The sequence below is a fragment of the Ambystoma mexicanum genome, chromosome 3p (assembly GCF_040938575.1).
Source record: "Ambystoma mexicanum isolate Mex_15411 chromosome 3p, UKY_AmexF1_1, whole genome shotgun sequence".
Classification (NCBI taxonomy): domain Eukaryota; kingdom Metazoa; phylum Chordata; class Amphibia; order Caudata; family Ambystomatidae; genus Ambystoma; species Ambystoma mexicanum.
In genome coordinates, this window is record NC_090925.1 from 1,264,383,723 (window position 1) to 1,264,405,250 (window position 21,528).

At 46.1% G+C, this 21,528-nt stretch overlaps 1 protein-coding gene across 1 annotated transcript in view; it reads left to right on the forward strand.

Moving 5' to 3' along the window:
* The first annotated feature begins 1,463 nt into the window (after positions 1–1,463).
* The window catches only part of TOB2 (transducer of ERBB2, 2), a 45,456-nt gene continuing 25,391 nt past the window's right edge, over positions 1,464–21,528 (forward strand). Inside the window, exon 1 of the mRNA XM_069652757.1 lies at positions 1,464–1,653. The gene's annotated coding sequence lies outside the window, so the exon portion shown is untranslated. The remainder of the gene's footprint in view (positions 1,654–21,528) is intronic.

Here is a 21,528-nt window from a genome sequence, read left to right on the forward strand (position 1 = left end):
GCTGCCGCTTCTCACTGCAACGGTCTAGTGTTTCCACATCGCATGACATCTGACGTCATCCCAGCTTTTCCTGAAAGCGGAGCTGTCAAAGGAGAGCCAGAACCAGGAGCCTGGCGTGTCGCTACATCTATAGTATTGGCGCTTGTACGTTGCTTGTGTGTCTACGTACTCGCGTATTTACTAGATCCGTGTTTCTGATTCCAGCCTAAATATTCTTCTACCTTACCCGCTCATTTCAGTGTGTTTGCTGCATGCCTCCACCTGCCCTCTCAGTACGTGTGGCACTGCTGTCTTTCAACATGGCTTCCTGGACTCTGCCTACATTGAGCTCTGCTCCTGCTCAACCGGTTCCTAACCACGAGACCCTGTAACTTTGCCTTGTGGGATCATCACGAATATCTGCAACAGGGTTTTATTCCCTTGAGGGTTTACCTGATGTCTTTGCCCCACTTATATATTTACCTATCCAGGGGGCTATGGACTGCTGTGAGTTCCTTGCAAGCATCTGCTGTGTCCAGTCTTGAAATCATGTTAGTGTATCTTGGTGTTTGTTATACCCACCTTCCTAGCACACCACTGGCAAGGGGTGAACCAATGGATAACCCTGTAACAGATTGATCAAATCAATCCACCACTGAAGGTGAACCCTCAGATCCGAAGATTACCAGCAAGTAATCCAGGCATTTTTTTTGTATAGTTCAAAAAGTTGTTTTTAATTTCAACAGAGATAACACTAGTTATTACAAATGTAATGCCAAGCAAAGGGCCCTCACAAGTTTCCAGTTTGCACGAAGTGGAACATCACCAGAAGTGCCACCTGGCAACTGCGATATATCCCATGAAAGCGAATCTGCAAAAAGGCTCTGAGCGGCCTATTTTAAGAGTAACGACAGACGGCATAGCTATGCTTCAATATGGCCGAAACGTTCAAGTGTTACACAACAAAAGCGAACCAAATATCGACGTCCGATCCACAGTGTAAACTGTGCTAATTGTTTTAGACATGGCTAAGCTTGTAAAGTAAAGAACAGAGATTGGATTATTGGTGTACACGCAAAATGTAGTGCACAGTAATTGTTCTTTCACCCAAAAAATGCAATTTCTCTGATTGAAAACCTCGCCTTAAAACAATACAAAAAAGCCTGTTTCGACGATGGTCGCCGGTCTATATACTCACCTAAATGTATTAATTTGAACATGGCCGTCACGTTTACGTGTCCTTTCAGCGTGAAATCACACCCTTTGGAATACGCATGTTCTTATTTTGCAGAGGTTTGTCCTTACCTATGATGGCCGCCGAGGCCTGAGGTAGAAAGTAGTCCCGGCCGACCTCCCCCTCCCCCAACACCGCCTCTTTTCATGACGTCAAACATGACGATCCACCCTGACTTTGACGACGGTGGGTGGATCCCTGTGTCCTTCCGCCGGGGGAGGGGAAGGTTGCTAAGGGGTGAAACTTTTTCATTGACTTTGCTCACTTTGGGCCAGGGAGAGGCAGGCTCCGGGTTCCCAGTGGAGGCGCACATTTTTTTTAAAAAGCAAAAAACCTCCCACAAGAAAAATCGAGAAGAAAATAAAGGAACCGAAAGAAATAAATTCCTCCGCCCGTCTAAAAAAATCCCTGCAACAAGATTTTCTCCCGAAGCCCACCGAGTAAGTAATTCCCTGGAATGGGGTACGTTGCCCCGACGTGTTTTTTTCTCTTCTGTGTTGCGGGTGACGTTGCTTTTCCGCTGAGGACGTTCCACCGAATGGGTAAATTCGGTGCGACCGTCGGCGGTGACGTGTACATGATTACGGATAAACGTTATTTATTATAGGGCATATTGTTTTTTTCGGTTTTTAAAAACCACACATGGTTCTTTGACGAAGAACCGTGAATTTAGGCAGCGATTCACCCCCCCCCTGCGTGTGCTACTTATAAAAGGGAGGTGTCGAGGGAGCCCCGGCGTATATGAAGGGTTTCGTAAGAAGATCCACGCCCTAACCCTGTCCTCCGTAGGGGGTGGGGAGTTAATGAATTTTACTGTTAAAAATGGTCGTACGTTAACCCTGGTGTTTGCATTTTCGCTTCCAACTACATTCTCTCACCACCCCGGACACGTACGGGAATTTGCCTAGTGCTTAACCAAAAGAAGCTGCATTTTTTTTCTTCATTTCTTCCCTTTAGGCGGGTTTGTAAGCTCCATAACTGTCCGACGAAAGCTTAAAAAAAAATGGGTGTAGGTAGGCTGCCACATGAAACACTTTCTACAAATATATTGAGTTCGCAGCCGGAATTGGAGGCCTCTTCGCCATAGTCGACGCGTAGGAGTGGCCATGTTCAAAGCATAGGTGAGGCTCTTACGCTAAAATTGAGGGATTGTCACCCCTGGAAACTGAGTAGCTCTTATGCCAGTCGCCCAATATCTAAACGGAGAGGACTTTCTGCCGCCACTGCCACCGAAGAAGCACAAGTTGACGCCTAATTTATCACGCCCTCTGCGCTTTAGGCCTAGTATTGCGCCACCAAAACAGTCTGGTACTATAGCAGAAATTCCAATCTAGCACCACTCTGTTGTGTGTTGCACCGATCCCTGTTGCTAATAATACACGTTCTTTCTCTTTATGCGACCATCCGGGATCTTTCCAGTGGGTAAAGGCCATATGTTATGTTTAGTACTGCTGCGTTGTTCGCTCTGTCGCTCCCTGAACCTGTTTTCGTTCCACTCCATAGTGTTTCATCTGAATGGCCTCTACTGTGCCTGGTGTACTTGACAGAATACCGTTTATTTTGCCATTATGTTTAGTGTGGTCTTCAGTGCCATATGCTGGAGTTGTTGCCCGTATTTGGGGCCTGTGTTGGTTGGTCTTGGCATGTGTGTTTGTTTTTGGGGTCGCAGACTGTTGGTGGAGGGATTTCGCCCTTTACTGAGGTTTGTGTTGGTTTACAGTCTAGGGTTTACTGATGCAGCTTTATGGTGTCCATTATATGCACACTTCTTTAACCTTCACAACTTCGACCTGTGGTACGCTTCTATCGTAGTGTCGCCAGGTCGTTTTTGTAGTTCAAACGCATGTGCATTTAGTTGAATTGCTCCTACACTCTGTACCCTACCATATGTGATGGTGGTTCGATGTCTCGCCTCATTGCCATATGTTAGTTTGGCATGTTTGTAGGACTCCAGTGGTGTCCCGGGTTCTCGGCGTGGTTTTGGGGTCTCGGTGATTGTCTTGTGCTCAATTGGCAGGTTTTTATCCACGGTCTGTTATGAATTCAGCGTCGTCACTGCTTGACACGCATTTTGCTATGCCCTTGACAAAGGGATGCCCTTGTGACCACTCACTTATCTTGGGTTTGGAGCTTTCTTCTCGTCGGGATAGGTGGGAGGGTCGTGAGGGTTGGGGGCGGAGCAGCGTGCTGTTTGTGGGCAAACATTGGGGGTTCGCTTCCCTGCCTCGTCTGGCATTACGCGATGTATATCGCACTAATGCTGGCTTCGCTACCTGCTTCGACGAATGTACCTGCACTGCAGTTGATGGGGGTTGCGCCCCCTTTACATTTAAAAGTAGGCCCATCGTTTCTGATAATACTAAAGTCGATTGCCTGTCGACCTAGGGGAACAGTGCGTGGAAACTTCGGGGTATTTAATATTGGGATGGATATTAGAGTTTGTGCCTTCGGGTCGAGTATATTCTCCACATCGTTCTGTAGCTTCTGCCTTCAATGAGGCGCGGCTGCGACCTTACGCAAAGCGCTGGATAATGTATTCATTGTGCCGCCAGCTGTCTTCTGAAACGAAGCGGACCGAGGCAACTGGCTCACGCAGGATCCCTAATCCGGGACACACGGACCCTACGGAGAGTGTATACACCGCAATCTGTCTTCTCCCATTAAAGGAGTCAGCCGGACTGATCTTGGTGTATAACTGGGAGAGGATATGACAGCATTTTAAGGCTCAACGGCAAGCTCTCGGTGAAAAAGTACACACCTGATGTGGAGGGGTGAATTTAAGGCGGTACTTGAAATTCACCCAGAACGCACAACACGCGCGCGTGCCCGTGGAAGCGTTCGTCCCGCATTCAGATTGGGCAATCTCGGTGGGGGTGTGATGGCGTAGGTGCCCACGAATTGTACCCCTCCCCCACTCTTTCAGATACATGTTGGGTAGCGTAGTCCAGCGGAAAGTAGGTCAGCAGGCGACGCAGCGGGCTGCTGTTCCCAGAATGGGCCTGAGGGATCATTCTGAGCCGAGTTTACGGGGACATTGTGCACGGTCGGGGCAGCTTTGTGAGCTCAGTTATCCGTAAATGCATTTTGAAATATTTGGTCTGAAATTGATTGAACAAAGCTAGCTAGTAAAAGCTGTCTGCGTATTTTTGTGTGGGTGGTTGACCTTTCGCTGTGGTAGTCGCCGAAGCAGCCTCTGGGCAGCAGGCTCCTGTTCATAGCGGCCATATTGTTCCGACCCCCTTTAATTTACCGGCCTTACTGCTTGCTCGCTCCACCGGTGTCCAGATTGGTATCAGTATCTGGTTCGAGTGATCGTATAACTTGTTCAGTTTTAGGTGTATGTGGGGAGGGAAGGGGGTTATGGGCCATAGGTAGTTGCTTGTAGATAAGCGGACCCTCTATGTATGCCAATCTTTGAAAGGCCGACCTAATTTTAGCAAGAGTTTTGTTTTGACCTGTGTACCTTTTCTGAACTGCCCCAGTGGTTGGTAATCTAGGTTTGTCAGATGGGGTTTCTGGTTTTCCTACCTTGTGGTCGGGGTTGGGAATGACACTGACGTTTGTTCTTAAACATATGTTATTTCTGTTATGACAGCGGAGTGGGATTGTTGGTCCTCCCGATTTTTTTCTTAGACATTAGTTCGCCTTTTCCGGCGAGGTGTACCGCCCCCTTCAGGTTGTGTACGTGGAGTGAGGTTGTTTTTCTACCGGGATCCTTGTCTGATGAAGGTACGCTTTTGTGTTGGGATGTCCCAGTGAGTCTGATTCGTTTATCTTGCCATTTATGATGTAGAGGTTATCCGGATTTTTTGCGGCGTGTTTGGTTGGCATCCTTAGTGCTCGGTTTTTCTGTGGGGTTTTCGGGACGGGGGCCAGGGAACCTCCCCACCCCTTGCTTGCCCATAAGTGTGAACTTTTAGTATTCGCGTTGTCCTTGGGTGGTGTTTTTTTGTGTAGAGGGCGAGGGTCTTCATGGTATTACAGAAGCTAGATGGTGGTTTTGAAGTTCTCATTGCTTGGGTTTGTTGCGTTGTGGTTCCCAGATTGTTGTGTTGGGGTGTATTTCTGCACTAATATCCAATGGTTCTGCGTTTCTTTCCCGCTTGTCATTAACTGTCATTGTATCCCCTAACCCTTGATACATTTCGCTATATATAGTCTTGGTTGGAACTACATATTTTGAGTTTTCCTCGGAGATGAATCTGGATGAGAGCATGTTGCCAAACGGCGACGATTTGTTTCTACCACTGCACCTAAAATGTGGCCTATGTAATTTTGTTGGGAAATTTTGCCCATGCTTATCCTGGAAGTGGGTTGTGTGGGTCCCAGGCCCGGCTTCAATACTAATTTGATGGTTATATCCAAATCTGCTTCTTTCATTTGTGTTGTCTGGCGTTTCCCGGCATTCTCCCGGCTGCAAGTAGTTCTGGGTAAATGTTGTTTGGAGTTCTGGTGCCGCGTGATTGAGGTACTATGTAAAATCACATTGAATCAGCTAGCACACAACACAAAATTGGTTTTCTAACGATCATCCGTCCTCGCTGATTGGCTCAAGTGTGCTCTTCCCTCCGGCCCAGTGGAGCAATCTATTTTTATGCCCGACAAGCAGGGGCTTCTTTATAATCTTTGTGCTATCCACGACAGAAAAATAGATATTCTTTATTTTTTTAAATATTCCTTACCGGTGAGCGCGCGCCTGTCTGTACGCACCAACAATTTGAGTGCGGCGATGTTGATTAGAAGACCGTGTTAAAACCAGTAGTTGGTAGAAATAGCAAAACAACATTAAAATAAACAATTTAAAAATGTTAGACTCTGGGTCTCATTTTTAGAAAGTTTGAGGAAATGCGCTCATTTATCTTGGTTTTCGAGAAGTGTTTTTGAACAAGGGGTAATGTGAAAATACATCACAGCAGTACTCGTAAATTGACGAACGCTCACTTTTGTTCGTTCTTCGGGGTCTCGGAAGCGTCCCACTCCCTGGCAGATGGAAAGCACAGAAAAAAAATCGGCCATCATTCGCTGGCCAATAGGACACACTATCGCACAATGTGAAGTGGCCCACACCGATCAATATCTTTACACCACCTCCAACTTGGTGACCTGGTTTCAGCGCTTAACATTCGCGGCTGCCTACGACCACACCCGTATGTGATAAGGGTGATGTAGGTCAGTGGACTGCGAGTCACCCTAAGACTTGTGGGGCTTCTCTTGAGCGAGAGTTGTGTGGAGTTTTAATCTCGCCATGTTTACCTTGCTTTAGAGCTTTCTGCAGATATCCATCTTCTTCATTTCCCGGGAGTACCCCATCGCTTACAATCACTAGTGCATCTTATCTATGTTCCTTCATTTTATGATTTGGATTTGTTTGTCTTGTCTGACCAATGGGAAGGCAAACAATTACTCGCAAGGATTGGCAAGTATAAACTAGGGAGGTCACTATACAGGTAGCCTTTTTCAAATGTTAAGACTAATTTCACATCCTTTATGTTGGCCTGGCAACCACAGTGGGGCTGGAAATAAAGGTATGAGTAGGAGCCCATATCGGAGCATTGCAAGAAAGCCAGTATTGGGGTCCGAGAACAAGGGGCAGCTACTACAAAGCATGTTCCAAATTTACCTCCCACATAATTGCAACCTAACTTTTTGTTCCTTATGCTCCTTTTATACACATTTTATGTCCCACTGGTGGTGTTTGACACTACCTGACATGCAGAGGCAAAAGTAGATGACAGACAAATCATGCTCTTCAATAGCTTCCAGCGATTTGCATACATTGTTGTGGAGAAGTTAACTTTAGTTTAATTCATAACATTGATACAGTCGTTTTAACGGACTCGCAAAACAGTAACATTCATTAATGTCCACGTGAAATATGTCTAGGTATTCCCTCCCCTGCAGCAAACATCCTGGCACCGAACACAACCCGGTGTATGTTGTGGGGTTGCCTTTTTGTTCAGTGCTCAAAATAAGATTTGCTGACTTGACACTAACCAGATCAAAAGTGCCTGGTGGGTATGCTCTTGCTTTGAATCACTCTTGTACATGCATAGCATGTCTAAAATAACTTCAGTTGGGCATGCGTTTACCATCCCCCCCCCCCTCTTACAGAGGACCCATGATATTTGCTTCCGACTCCTGGCGTATAACGCACATGCCAGCAGTAGCTTAGTTTTTGTAGTCTCCAATTTATGAGGGAAATTAGGAGTAAGTCCCAGAACGCAAAGTTAAAACTAGGCCTAGATTTGTCTACAAATGGCTAACATTGGCATGTATGCTATAATATGGTGGTGATGCTTAGTTGCTAATGTGGTAGGTATCCTGTGAAAATGTTGCCAACATAAATGAAAATACCATCGCACTGAAAATATAGCCAAGCAAAGAGTAGTCAACAGTGCAGTGCTGCTAGGGGATGTATACGTAACCCGTGGCTTTCCAGCTGTTATGGATTGTTACTCCCTTTGTCCCTCACTATTGGCTAGGGCTGGGCGATATGTCAATATTGTGTCGTATATCGATATCAGCCTATATGCTATTTACATTATACTTACAACTGTTCTTCTGAAATGGAACCCTGTTTGTATTTTTGATCAAGGCGTTTATAAATAAAGATGTTTGTCATAATCTCACGTGTGGTTGGCGGCTTACATTTAACCCACATACGAGTGAGTGATCGTTGTGGGTGTATGTATGAGAAATTGTAATCCAGAGAAGGAATGTAAAGTGGCACGCAATTGGCGAGCCAGCTCTCCTTGAGGTGGTTGCTTAAAGTTTGTGGGCAGCCAGCCCTACATATAAGGGGTGTATCATCCACTTTAAAAATAGGCAAATACTTCCCAAATTGGGGAGTAAAAATACTCTCAACAAAAATGGGAAATGAACGCACAGCCCATATCCCGGTTTACATTCACACAGTTCCATGGATGTGGTTGGACCAGTAGTAGAGTGCCAGAGGAAGAAAGTACTGATATTTCTGCCTGATCGAAGTGTTAAAGGTGCACAAATGCCACATGTTTTACAGCTAAACATTTGCACTCACTTATTAGTTACTCCGATTGGAATGACAGTTTATTAACATGCTCTCACTGCAAAATCTTATCTGGGGCACTTGTTGTGGGTATAATACGCGGTTATGGAAGTTTCATGGCCTTAAGTGCGCAAGGATGCATAAGAATTGCGGGAGGCTCTAAACCAGCCAGGTACCTGAAATAATTGGCTCTGCTAAATTTGAGGCTACTGACAAGTAGCTCTGTGTGAAATGGGTGTTGGGGTACACAGTGAAAGGTTACCAGAGAGATCTCTCTTGAGTCCCACAAGCCAAAGCCTCATGTTTGGAAGGTGGTCTCGCCGTTGTCATATTGGCATTTTCTCATTCTGTGCTGCAAGGCATAAGTGGGGCTATCATGAAACTGCAAGGTTTTCTGTTTGACAGAGCTGCGCTTCCATTGCACAGATGCAATAAATATTTATGTAGATAAATGTATTCTAACAAATCACCCTCCCAGTAAAATGTGTGAATGTAAAATGGTCATAGTAGCGGTGCGTTTTTACAACTTATTGCAACTTGCAGTTGCCAGCTCTGGAGATGTAGGCAGCCATACAGATAAGGGGTATATCAGCCACTTTTAATCCCAAAAAAGTGTACAAATACTGAGCGAAAAAAATGTAAGGCCGTGCCCATGCTTTCCTCCACATAGCTCCATGGATTTGTTTGGACCAGTAGTGTACACTTACACATTAAACAAGTATCGTTTAATGCTCATGAGTAACTAGGTACAAATAAATTACAAAGCGTTTGTTTTCCAACTAAAACATTTTTTTACCCGCTTATAAAATACTCCCATTGGGAATTGGACTTTCTTTTTGTACTTTCTAAATAATAATTGTACTTGCAACTTTAAAAATGGGGAGGGCTTATCGGGAGCACCAGATATAAGAGGCTGCCCACTCACCCCAAATGTAAGATGATCAACTTACCTTCGTGGATGTCTTGTGTGTGGCGCAGACGGTGTTTCTTTGTTCTGAAAGTTAGTTTTGCAGGTGCTGGCAAAGATTTGGACGGTCTTTTTAATAATGCTTTGTTGGAAGCCACCAACTACATCCGAGATGTGTCAAACTTCTTCATAGACACTGATCAAAATAAAGTGCAAATTCAGGCTTCCTGTTTGAGAATACACACAGCTGTGTAAATAAGAAAAAAAAACATTTATAGTATACATGATGTATGTGAATATATATTGATCTTGTCGCATCCTATATAGATATTGAAAATAATATATCGCTATATATATCTCCAAAAACCAATATATGGCCTGTCCCTAGTGATGTCTTGCGTTGTTGATGGGCTGGTCTAGATGTTGTAAACCATGTCCTGTTTGCGTATGGCATTCTTGCTGTAAATTGAGCTCGTGTGTCTTTAATTTATGGGTGGCAGTCAGATGAATTTTCAGTGGTGTGTGGGTGTTGGAGGCCTCTGGGTGTGGTGGAGTGAGCTGAACCGAACCTGGTGTTTTCTAAAGAGGTGGATGTGGAAGCCAGTGTGACAGATTCCTGCCAGTGCGACTAAATGGAAGTTCTGGAGTGGTGGCTTGTATTTTGGTTGGTTTGGTACTACACGTGGAACAGTATGGATATGGGTCAGCCAGCCCAAAAGTGGTAGAGTAAGGTCGAATGGTGTTACCTTTTGATGTGGATTGCTTGAATGTGGTTTTCTAAATGTCCAAAATTCACTGGATAGTTTGTTTTTTCTTCTAGAATTTCCCAATGTTTAAACAATGAAATCTCTTTCGGTTTCAAAGACTGGTGTTTCTGCAAGACGCCAGTTGTCTGAGAAGTTTTTTAATTTATTTTTTTATCGCTATGTCATTCTGGGTGTCCCTCTTAAGCAATACCACTAAAACCTTTCCTCAATCGGTTTTGGTCAAGCTTGGGCATGTGAATGTTCGTGTAGTCCACACAACTAGTAAATGGTTTTGTATTGAACTATTGGCTGGAGATGAAGCATTTGGACATGATGTTACCAGTACTTGAGGATATCTTTGATCATTTGATGGTAAACTCCGGACTGGTGACCTCTCAAACATGTAATTCCACTAAGTAGCTTGCTCCCTTGTGGTGGCATACATCGCCTTTATTACTTTGGACAAGGGTTCTCAAAATCTATTAGCCCACTCACATTAGCGAGGATTTTTTTTGAAGGGCGAGTATGGGTATATTTGAAACTTTATTACTGTTAACATTTGTTTGCATTGGTTTTATTGTGCATGGCTAGCCTTTAGGTGGCAGCATAGCACCGAATATGAAGTGTGATTTTTGGTGACCAGCAATGCTTTAGACGCCAGAGGTAAATATTTTGTCGCCTGTTAGCATTAGGTGCGTGGATTTTTCTTGGGTCGATTTATGTGAATTAAGGTACTCGCCCTGCACATCAAGTGGGATTTTTTTTATTTGCAAGGCCCGCTTCTTTGCTCTAATGTTACAAAGCTTAAACGTATCTACAATTTAAAATATTCCATGGAAATTTAACTTCAAAGCCTTACTGAAAAAGATAAGCTTCACAAGCAGGTTTACTAATCCCTGAAAGATTGTGTACCTTGGGCATGGGTTAGCCTCTCTCTCAACCGCCCTGTCTGTGCTTTGCTCCTTCTGCAACTGATCCAGAACTGCAAGACTTATCCTTGGCCTCAAGCCCAGGGACTGCATCTCTCTGGCGCTGAAATCCCTCCTCTGGCTCCCCGTGGCTGCGAGGGTCAAGTTCAAGACCCTCTGCATTGTCCACCAGGCTTTCTGAGGCCTGGGACCTTCCTATCTGCAACAATGCCTACCTAAATACTGCCCTCTGCTCATCTACCTACAACCTTCTGCATGAGTCAGTTCTCCAAGCAGAGATTTGGAAGGAGATCCCTGCCACCCTCCGTCTTGAGCCTGATCTCAAGTTCTAGAAACTCCTCTCCTCGTCCTCCTCTCTCCCTCCTACCTTGCTAACCACTCTCTGTGCTCTATCCCTCTCCCTCCTTTTTCACACAACTTGCTGACTGGCCGCCGGGTGTACCCAAGTCTCACAGGTCACTGGCACCCTCGCCAGTCCTCTCGCACTGCTTCCGGGCCTGCACTGGTCAATGAACCATGAGAGTTGCATCTCTCTGCACTTACCCCAGTATCTGACTGGGTGCACTTGGACCCCCGCTGCACTTGTCCTCACCCCACTCCCCTGCAGTCTATGCACTTGCACAATCTGAGCGTACCATGCCTGCAGATTGTCTATCTACCCTGTCTGCCCCTCCTTGCATGGTGGAGCCTCAATGCTCTTGGAAAAACTGCAGAATAGTTGTCAGACCTATTTGCTGTTATCTTCACTGTTGTAATATATGCACTTCTGATGCTTGTGAATCTGCTTAGAATCACCTGCTGTGCATATAGTCTGATGTCTAGTGGAAATCGGAGTATTGCATTTTTCTTTCTAAAATCGAAAGGGGACATCGACTTGGGTGTGACTGTAACACTATCCCTAACGTGTATTGTACCCAAAATCCCTTGTGCGTCGAGGTTGCAGAGATTGTTTTTTTTTTTTCTTCAACCAATATTGGTTACTTTGTCCTGGCGACCTGCGGTTGTACAGGCTCCTAACTATTCTCGCCGACTGCCCTGTGGGTTTCCTGCTGCCAAAGACCAACTTCTCAGTGACTGTTGCACTGCTTTGTGGCTTCGCCCCCGACCCCCTCCCCCCCCCCCACCGCTGACCAGTCCCTTACAGTAGGGAGTTTGGGGGGGGGGGGGGGGGGCTGGGTGTATTCTTCTCCAAGAATGTATTTCCTTTTCCTCTTTCTCTTCTTGGACTGGCTGCCGTTCCTCTGCTATGGAGGGGTTGCCATTTATATTTTGCCTGTCGTTAAACAGGAAGTTTCCTTGGAAGGACACCCAATCTGTGTCTTCCTCGAGGCCAAGACGAGTGCAAGTCCTGCAAGCTCTTATGACCAACAGGCGGACTAAACGGTGGGTGGCCTACGTGATGCAGGCCGAAAGCCATTCCCTGTTAGCGCCATCACTTCGGATGACGACGACTCCATCGGCAGCATGGCTCTGAATTTGAGGCCATTGAGCCTTTCGGCAAAGCATGCAGGCTACCCGACAGACAGGCCACCAGCTCTCTTATAGGACGTTCACACCCCGACAGGGACACCCACACACCACAAATGCCAAAGCACATAACCCCCAAAGGCTTCTTTGACAGAATTGTGAAGCGCACAACACCAACAGGGCCGCCAAACTTTGATGCCTTCCACACCCTGTGGTTCGCAGCCCTCCACGCAACCACCTTCGCAGCATGCTACTGCGCCTTCCTCTGGTAAGGGTGTTCACCCTAAAAAGTCGACACACCGTTCAAGCACATGGCCTCAGTGGGGTTGAGGGCGAGGCCTTCAATTCAACTGCTGGAGATCCTCAAAAGTCTTGTGGCTATCGTCTCGGCAGCTACAGAGCACACGGCCACCCCCTCTCGTCGAGAGGAGCAGTCTGAAGCCCTGTAGCCTCTCTCAAAAGGCCTTATTAGGGAAATCTTCCCCCTTCTGGGCAACCTTTTCCACCTCCAGACCATGCTGCATCTTCCCTATGGACAGATTTGAACAATGTGGACAAAATGGCCCATTTATGGATTTTTCAGATAAATTCCTTTCTCTGCACAGGAACACCAGTAGGATATCTTGGATGTCTCGGGATCAGGGCCCTTCACCAGGAGATACCCTGGACATCATTTGTCTAGACCCCCGCCCCAGCCCCCCAACTACCCTTCATCGCCACAGAGGGATTCATCACCTGTAGACGACCACATTTCTTCAATTCTATCTTAAAAAGAGCAGCCGATCATTTTCAGTTTGCAACACATGAGGCAGCTCCAGACTCTGACTTGGTTGAGAATATCCTCAAGGAGAAGCCTCCAATTAGTCAAACCGTCCCCTTACTAAAGAGACACCTAGCCCACTCTTGTTGTCACTGTCTCTCACACGGGTTGAAAAAGTTATTCTGTCTGGTGGTTACTACCACTCGAAAAAGGGCGTGTGTACCACTGTCCATAGTGGAAGCCCTGCCAGATAAAGATTGCAAGTAACACTATGCCCTGGGTAAGCTGGTTACTGCCTCTGCGGCCTACTCTACTAGGATCGCAACCAATGACAGTGATTTCCAGTAGGGCCTAGTCCAGGATGGCCTTCAAGAGGTCCCAGAGCCCGCCGCCTACTGGCGGCCATGGCTGAGGGCAGACAGGTTACTCACAACATATTAAAGAATGCTCTCGACTGACTGCTGGACGCACCCTAGCCCGGGGGACTTTACTTGGACTTTAATCCCGAAACTCGGGTCTCCCTTATGAACAAACCAGTGGCAGACTCCAACCTTTTTGGGAAAGCTGTTGACACCCTGGAGACTGCGGAAAGGGAGCGTGAAACGTTAGTTGCTCAGCCAGATCACAGCTAAGCCCTTCCACCAACGTGGATGCTCTCTCCCCATGGAAATATGGCTCTGGGCCTTCTGGCCGAGGTTCTTCTAACAAACAATATTAACAAAGAGATCCTCGAAGAGACTCCTCCACCCCACAGTGACTTGCTGGTTCTGGTCCTCCTCCCACGCTTCCCTGGTAAGGGGTTGCTTGTCATTCATTCATGCCTGGGAGGGGATCACATCGGACCAGTGGGTGTTAAAGATGTTAGGCAAGGTTTGAATGTTGAACTGACTACAGGTGTAGGCAACCCAACCTTTGGTATAAGCTTGTACTACACAGTTTTGGTAGCGTGTTGAGCAGCTAGGATTATCTCAGAGGGGAAATGTGAGCTGTAGTGGAGTTAAACAAAGATTGTTATAGGTATTCAAATAAACTCTTACACTCAAGGTTTCTTGCATAAACAATAAGCCTAATAGAATAGTAACACAAATATATAAATACTGTACACTGAGTTTCTGAATCAGACAATGCCCTTTTGGGATGGCCCACAGACACAACCTACACCCACAAGTGACTTCAGTAACTAGGGTGCTGGGGACATTAATACCCTACAGTTGGCATTCAGAATACTCTTTAAAAGTTGGTAAAGGGCAAATGTTATTAGAACATAAGAGAACACAAATATTCTTAAGCAGTGCTCACTAGAAGTTATTCAGTAGACTAAGCCAAAGTCAAGGGGCAAAAGTCTTGGATAGGATAAAGCACTTCTGTTAAGTAATGGAAAAGTCTTTGCACAAGTTCTTAGGAGTCTTTGAAGAAAAGAAGAATCAAATGTAGGGCCACAAGCTTTTTAGACTTGTGAGTTGTGGACGTTATAAGCACTTCTGTTCCTGTGCAGCTCTGCAGATGTTGCTGTTCCTGGGCCTCAGTCGTGGGGACAAGAGGGAGGACGTCGGGTGGGGGTGGGCTCCTGCACTGTTCTGGCACCGTCATAACTAGCAACCAGCAAACTTTACTTTCAGTGGCTGTTTTGCGTTTCAGCTCCTTGCGGTACAGCACTAAGCACGGTTCCTGGCTGTCGAGGTGGACTGTCCTTACTCCCTGGGGTCCCGCACTCTGCTGAGGGGGCACAGGCTTGGTCAGTCCTGCTTCGTGGGAGTCCAGAGGATCTTCCAAAAGCTTTAGGCCAGCTTAAAAGTAACGCACACAATCTGGTGTCCCTCTCACTGGCTATACGGTTCCTGCATCAACTCTGAGGAAATCCACCCAGCGCCAAGATGGGTGTCCAGGTGGCTTACTTTGGAGTTGATTGGTCCCACCAACTCAAAGGGAGAAGTCCTTGCAGGGGCTTCTGTCGAGGCCAACTTGGCAAGAAGTCACTGCAGCAGGGCTTCACCGGGCAAACCAACAGTCCAGGAGTTGCAGCAGGAGTCCTTTTCAAGCTCTTCTTCGGTCCCTTCGTCCAGTGGTCGACTCTACCTTCCAAGCCAAAAGACTCTCCTTTTATTCAGTTCTCTCCCATTCAATCCAGCCTAGCTGTCACTCACCCAGCAGGGTGGCTGCCCCTGTCAGACAGCCAGCCGCCAATCGCCACAGAGTGTATTTGGGTCTCCTAGGCGACTAGGCACAGGGAGTTTCAGGCACCTCCCTCACTTCCTGCCAACCCCAGACACTCGGGCGCCAGAGGTAGGTTTCTCTCAGAAACCCTGCCAAAGGTGAAATTAACAAAGACCAAACCTGGTTTTTCGCGCAGAGAAACTCTCTAGAAGGACCTTTTCTACAAAGACCTGGCGAAAAAAGACTGGGCGCCATTTTAGCCAAAGATGGGCCCCGCATTGGATTGGTCTGGTAAATGCAAACCTTGGTAGTTCAAAACGAAACCACTGCCACCCGCCAGTCAATTGAGGAAAGGGTAACATAAAAAGTGTTATATGAGCGTTTAGACACAGGTTAGTAAGTAACCCCTCCAGCAGTTTCACTTTACTGCTGTGGGAAACAGTAGTTGTTCCCAGAGAAGGTATTTACAACTTTGGGATATCTGGAAGACTTCCCTGTGGCACTGCACTGAAGGTGCTTTGTGACACAATTGTAAAAGATGATGCCTATGGAGTTGGTTAGACTCCATAACCAAAAAGAAAGTGTATAAAATCACATAAAAATACATGAGTGGGAGAAAAAGGGGTCTCTCAAGGTTAAAAAAATCAAGTCCTCAAAATCAAGCAAAGTTGCTGGGGGGGTCTCTAAGGTGGAGGGAATTGGCACGTTTTGTGAATTCTCCCTAACACAACTCGCCCATGACTATTGCATCGAGTTTACTGACCAACTCGCTTGCACAGACGCCTGTCGCCAGAACACCTGCACATCCTGCTGTAAGAGGTTCAGGTTCTTCTCGGAAAGGGCGCCATCGAAGTCCCCATTCACCAGGCAAACAAGGGTATTTATTCAGTGTACTGCCTCGTACCCAAAACTGATCTCGCCATGTGCCCTGTGTTAGATCTGCGCCCAGCGAACGAGTGTCACAACTACAAATTCAGAAAACGCCCACTATCGGGTCTATGTTCTCCCCTTCGGCATTGCCTCAGCGCCACAGTTATTCACAAAGGTACTGGCAGTAGTAGCTGCTCACCTGCGCAGGCAGTCTGTCCTTACCTTGACTCGCTCCTAACGGGATTCGTACAGAACATGCCAAGCAAATACCCAGAAGATGGTAAACCTGCACTCCGACCTGGGTTTCTCAATAAGGGAATAAATCCAGCCTAGAGCCAAAGTCAGTTTCTGGGGGCTCTAATTCAGATCAAACGGCGTCCTCTCTTCCCTGGAGAGAGGGTCCAAAACATGCTGTTCAGATCCATCCCTGTGTAGCCAGTCATTGGGTAACCATACACAAGGCCATGCGATTGTTGGGGATGATGGCTTCCTGCATCTACCTAGTTCCTCATGCTGATTGCGCCTCTGCCCCATGCCAGAGTGCCTCTTGAGTCAATGGTGTCAGGCCAGCAGACGATCTAGTGGTATTCTCGGCAGCCCTCAATCAGTCTCTGCTATGGTGGTCAAGGGAAAACCACCTTCAGGGGAAAACCTAAACCACCCTTGCAGTAGAAGCCACTCTCGCGACTCTTGCAAGGGTGGGGGCACACCTCCTTCAGTAGATGGCGCACAGCGGTGGGAGGGTGCCCGCGGTAGCATCCAATCACATCAAGCTCTTGGGACTGTTTTGATACATTTTATTTGTATCCCGCTCATACACAAGTGTTTCAGAGCATGGACGTACTAGCAGTGTTCAAGGCCCTGAAGTCCTTCCAGACAATTCCAGAGGAAGACCGTTCTAGTCCCCACGGACTACTACGGCGATATATTAAACAGAGGGCACTAGCTAGGACTGCTCCAGAACATACGGAAGTGGGCTCTCAAACACACAATGTTCTCCTTTCACAACATGTTGCAGGGGAACTCAATCTTCTGGCGGATGTACTCTGCAGAGACTTCCTTTTACCCATAGAGCACGAGTGGCGGCTACAAGAGGACGTTGTACTCCATGTCTTCTCAGAATGGGGCTTCACATGGGTGCCACCAGCAACGGTTCTCCCATCTCGTGGCAATGTCAGTCTCCTCTCCCAGGAAGCTGCCATGCCCTTAAAACATCCAGTCTCAGGACTGGATGACACACTACATCCTTGCACGCAAACTCAAATTAGCAGCCTGGCTCCTGAGATCGTATTGTTCAGGCACCTCCAGCTCCCTCAAAGATGCATAGACATACTTCGAAGCTCGGAAACACCAGGCATTGCTACTCCAGCAAATGTAAGCGCTTTGTTATCTGTGTAATGGAAAGGGCATCAATCCTATTGAATGCTCCCCCTAAAGATATTGTCCTGTATCTGACCCACCTGTTGGATTCGGGACTGGTTTTCAACTCTGTAAAGGTCCACTTAGCTGCGCTTTCGGTGTACACCACGTCCCAGAGCACGGTTTCATGGTGGAAAATGACTGTAATTAAAGCCTTTATGGAAGGGGTAAAGAGACTTAATCCCCCAGCTCCCGTGTGGGTCATGAATGTTGTTCTTATCAGACTAATGGGGCCTCCCTTTGAACCAATGCACAAGTTTAGCCTTAAAGCACTCCCCTACAAGACCGCCTGCCTGGTGGCAATCGCCGCTATAAGGAGAGTTGGTGAACGGCAGGCCCTTTCAGTTTCAGGCCCCATTTGTCACGATTCAAAAAGATAAGGTGGTTTGCGCACACCTTTGCGTTGCACATACATTTATCTCATAGTCCATGTAACCCAAGTGGATCGTATAACTGAATCACACTGTTATACTTGCGCCAAGAGATCTGCCCATCGCGCCTAGAGCACACTACTCTGGGTACAGGGGCTACCATAGCATTCATTGCAAATGTTCTTGATTCCTTTTGCAAAGGAGCAACCTAGTGTTCTGTACACACCTTTACACAACACTACTGCCTAGGTACACACTCTAGGTCTGATTCTCATGTGGGACAAGTGGTGCTAAGACATCTTTGCTACTGTTCCTTCACACATCCCACCACCATCTCTGGGTACTGCTTGCTAGTCTATGCACAGTATGTGATTCTAAGCAGATTCTCGAGCATCGGACGACCTGCATTACTCACCGCAATAGCATTTCTGATGATTGTATCTGCTTAAATTCACATGCCCCCCCACCCTCGTGGAATAGAAGGAACATGGAGCTCTTGGTTTCTTTTGTACTTGCTCATGCTGACTACAAGGCTCCCTCACGGCAGAAAAAACACGACCAGGGGGACCTCGACGTGTGAGGTATTTTGGGTACACTACGCGTCTTGTTTGTGGGGGGGGGGTTAGGGTTAGACACGCCCGTGTCAATGTCCCCTTTCAATCTTCGAAAGAAAGTTGCAGTAATCTGTGATTTCCACTAGATGTCGGACTACATGCACAGCATGTTGATCTAAGCAGACACAATCATCAGAAATGCTATTACGGTGAGTAATGCACGTCTTGCCCTGCCTGCACAGACTTGTATCGTTCGGAAATTCAAGGTGTCATGTTTTTCCCCTTGCTCCCTCCCTCCTTGAGTGCTTTGAAACACTCGCCTTGTGCATAGACGCTTTACAAATAAACATTACCATACACTACAGTCGGTGGCCTTAGGAGGACTTGACTGATGAGACCAATAGTCAATGAAGGTGTTATTCTCCACAAAACTAGAAGACGCTTTGCACAGCTCCCCTACTACTTCATTGGACAGCAAGCCCATACCAGTTCTCAAAACGCCAACCTGTTTTAAAGCTGGCATATTCCTTTCTACAGGTATTCGTGGTAAAGTTAACCTGATTACCCATAATTCCATTCCGTTTATTTTAAAAACCTAGCAATTGAAGGGAATTAAAACCTCTTTAGCCTCAGAAATGAAAGGGCTCTGCTTGCTATGTCATTTCACATCAATTTTAAGTACTCAGCTAATGTTATTTATAATGCTAAATGGAAAAAGTTTGCCATAATTACATTATAATACTTGTTCGTTCTAAAATGTAATGGAAGTGTTACATTTGCAAGTTTCTTTTTATATTCAACCTTCTGTTTTGCATAATGCTCTAATCTGACTAACCATTAATAAAGCATCAGCTCCCTCTGCTGTCAGTTGCAAAAATTGCACTAAAACTAATTTTCCTTTAACGCAAAGTACTCGTCTTCTGGTGAGTTCTGGTCAGCCAGGGGCACCTTTTGGCTTAAATTGAAAAATGCACTCGTTTCTTATTTGCAGCGGGTTGAGGACCAGTCTGGAGGGCTCACCGATGACTTATCGCTTAAAAAAAAAAAAAGTAGGAAACGAACGTTCGCAAATCCGTTTTAAAACGTTGGCAGTTCTGGGAACCTTGCACTCAGGCCAGGGACTCTTTACTACCCTCAAACGTAGAAAGTTGCTCTCTGCGTTGGCAGAAGCACTCATTGGTCATGTATTTCCAGGTAGACATCTGCATCCCACAGGATATGTCATGATACGTGAAGATAGACAGGAGGGCAGAGGGGGTGGGGTCGCTTTTATCCTGAAAAGGAATTCTCTTTGAAGTTCAAGGTTCATGAGGGAATAAATTGATTCGCTGTTCATCAAAATTGGGATGAACGCAGAGCCAACAATTAACTTTCTTTCTGCTGATCTATCGTCCCTCATCTATGAATGATGGTTGGGCAGAGGCGCTGTTTGACTTAGTTCTCCCCCCCTGGTTAAAACCCCTCACTCGGTTTATAATTCTGCGAGATATAAAATATTGTTTGGGTGATTCAGAAGATTCTAATGCCACCAATCTAGATCACTCACTTTCTGAACTGGGATTTTCTCCGCAAGTTACAGGCACCCACCCATGAACTTGGACACATGTTGGACTGGGTAGCAACTCTGAACACCATCTGCCTGTATGTTTCCACTATGTTGTACCCATGGTCGGACCATATTTTAATACACTTCGCAATAAAATTTCCATTGGCTGTGAAACAAAAAATAAATCCAAAGGCCATGTATTGTCATGCAACCTAAAACATCTTACCCTTATCATGGTACCGCTACTGGATAAAAACATCCGATTCTCACTCGATAACCCTCTCAATGACATGTCTGTTTGCATGGCTAGCAGCATGGCTAGTATGTAATACCTTAGCCCCACTAACACCAAAGAAACAAAAAAAATAGACCTAAAAAGTCAAGCATGTTTTGGAAGAGTTGAGAAAGCACAAATCTGCAACTAACTACTACTCTTGGTAAACAGACCCCGACTCCAACTTCCCTCCAGTCATATAAGACCTTAACAAAGGAATGTAAAATGGCGGTTCTGGCCTCTAGAGTAGTTTTCATAATTCACGTATTGTTAATGCCACCTCGGATGTCGGAAATCTTTAAAATCTTAAAAGAACAGGAAGTAACTCCTTAGCCAGAAAACAACCTTGATTAGAGATTCTACCTGGTGCCAGCACATAAAAGACGGGTTGCAAGATAAACTGCTGGGAATAAGCACAGGGATGCTCGAAAGAAAGAAATTGCTACTATCTAAGGCACCAACTCCACAGCAATGCTCCTTGAACACAGAGGTCACAGTAACAATTTAATTTTCATCCAATCTCGGAAATCACTCCAAGATATTATTGAATAACAACCTTTTAGCTGCAAAGGGGACTTGTGCGCATCATGGATTATAAAAACCTGTCCCCTTGTGCTCATTAAAGCTATTTGCACGTTTGTTAATGCCTCTCTAAAAGAAGGTATGGTCCCTGATGACCTGAAGTACACACAGATAACACCCATCCTTAAAAAAACCAGGCGTGGATAGGCATAACCCTTTGAACTGCCCTTCCGTCTCTAACACTTTTTTTTTTTTATAAATACAAAATTCTGGATAAGGTGGCGTATATACTCGGAACATCTTGATAAATATCCCATTCTGCATGCACACCAATCCGGTTTTAGGCAGAGCTTCGGAACAGAGACCTCTATCCTTGACCGTAAGTCAAAACTTTTAGATCGCTTGCATCAAAGTTCTCTTTTAGTATCTCTGGACCAATCGCCGGCTTTCTGCTTGGTTGACCACCGTTGAAATCCAAATGATCGGAAATGGCCAATTTCTCACCTCTGGTGGTCGCATGGACAATGTCATTCTTAGAACAGACACAGCAGAGTCTGCCCGGACATAGCAGAAGCCTCCTCTATACCAGTTCTTTTCGGAGACCCGCAGGGGGCTAGCACATCCCTGAGCATGTTTGCGAAATTGGAGGCAGGGGGTGATTTTCTTCTCCAACTATGCGGACAACACTCAATGTGTCCCGCTCTCAGGCTGCCATTCGCAAAATGAAGCGGAGTTAAAGTCTTTAATTTAATTGAAACATGGATGCTTA